The following is a 2,192-nucleotide window of genomic DNA, read 5'->3' on the forward strand; positions in this document are numbered from 1 at the left end:
TATATATATATATATATCTAGACATTTAGGGTGTGTTCGGGCAGTTTTGTGGTGGCCGCGATATCATTTTTTTGTTTTTTTATGTTTAATGTGTGCCAGAAAATTCGTATTGTTAGAGTAACGGATTATCGTCTAAGAGTTGTATGAGAATCCTACACACGCTCAGATAAAAAAGAAAAAAACAGTGACTGCTCCAGAAGTTTTGACGTGGAAAGCCCGTAAAAGTAAAAACCCCGGGGTCTGATCTGACCCAGTTGCGAGAATCCACTATTGATTGATGATTACAAAAATCCCTTGTCTCACAGACGAGAAAGGGTAACTATATTTTTCAGATTACGACGTTAACTGACAGCGTCTGGTTGGTGGTGATCGATGACGGTTGGCGGAGGTCGACGATGATCAGTGATAATCTTTGCAGTCGGCGATTGTAGACTGCGATCGGCGGTAGTCCACGACGGAGATCAGAGGTGTTTGATAACGATCGGCGGTGATGTTGAACTGCAGTTTCTCCTCAAGGTCTCAGACTCTATTTCTAGACTTCAGCCCCCCCCTCGTGAGAGGGATGGAACTCTATTTATAGTGCTCTTGGTGCAATTAATGTGAGAATATGAATCATTTTGATCGGACGATCCGGAGAGCTTCCCTTGATCATACTATGTTTACTGAACATTTGAATGCCTTAATAATGTCAGAATTGAGTGATCTTCAATTCGTTGGATTCGTCTTGATTGGATTTGTCTTAGCGAGCCGCTCGATTTGAGTATAAAATTGTCATATTTGACAACCATTTGATTTTCCAAATGTATTCATAAATCTTTGATCTTTCAAATGTGTCCGAAAATCATTTAAGTGTGGTTCAAAAACTTGATCTGGGCTTGATTTGACTCGGCTTGGGCTAGTTTTTATATAGTCTAGTTGAGCTTGTTTTTATATCATTGGGTCTGTCTCATCAAGCCGGTCAATTTGACTATAAATTTACTGAAATCGGAGCTCTAGATGACTTCTTATCAAGATTTGAATGTTTCATGCTTAAAATATCGTCTCGAGATTCGCGTAGGATGATGAAAATTTGTTGGTGGCGTATCAATGTTTGATAAAACCATATTTTATTTATTTTTAAAAAGTTGTGGTTGAAAATTGTGTTTGTGGTGGATACCAGAAAGTCACGATTTAACTTTTTTTTTTTTTAAATATAATAACCATCACAATTTTTGAACAACAGCTTCAAAGTTTCAAAAGTTGCAACTGCCCCAAAAGACACTTATGTTCTTTTTGAAATGATTATAACTTTTTTATTTAAATGATTAAAAAGTTATGATGAAAAATGATATAAATAATATAAATTTATTTTTTTTCAAAAAATTGAAATGGAAGATTCTTCGTAATTATCATGTTTAAATAGCTCTGATTATATAAAAAAATAGCTCTGCAGTACCCAAATACAATTATAACGAAAATCTAAAAAATAACATAATTAAAAAATCATCCCAAACAGTCTCTTAAAGAAAATAAAATTTCATTTGATAATTTTTTTGAATAAGATATTATTTGTTTTTATTAAAAATATAATTATTGTGATTGTGAAGATGACAAAATTAGTATATAATTGTGTTTTTTGTAATTATAAAATTATGAAGTGATGGCCATATAATATATTGATTTGAACCTTATGATTTCATATAAAAAGCCTAAATGTATAATGATCTCTCCCTTATCTATAAACTTATAATCTATGATTATTTATGTAACTAAACTATATAATTTATTCATATCTCTCTCTTTATTATTGTCACCATCATTAAAGTTCAACATTATTATTATTATCATTATTCATTCATTTTTTGCAAAAATATGAACATTTATAAAGTCTTATTTTTATCGCAAAACAAATTCTTCTTTTAACTTTATTATTTTCCTCTTAATTTTACATATAAATTTTTTTTTCTTTACTTTAATTAGAGTTGACCAAAAATTTTATTGAATTCCTTTATGTATGAATTCTATATTCTATATATATATATAACATTTAAAAAATTAAAATGATGATTTTTTTAATATAATATGATAGACTTTGATACTATAAACATAAAAAAAGGAGCTCATGCAGAGATGCATGTGGTGTCTGATCTACGCCGTAGATCACTGAAAAGATGTATTTCAGTGACCCCACTTTCAACTTTTTTTTTAATTTT

The sequence above is a fragment of the Phalaenopsis equestris genome, unplaced genomic scaffold (assembly GCF_001263595.1).
Source record: "Phalaenopsis equestris unplaced genomic scaffold, ASM126359v1 Scaffold000024, whole genome shotgun sequence".
Classification (NCBI taxonomy): Eukaryota; Viridiplantae; Streptophyta; class Magnoliopsida; order Asparagales; family Orchidaceae; genus Phalaenopsis; species Phalaenopsis equestris.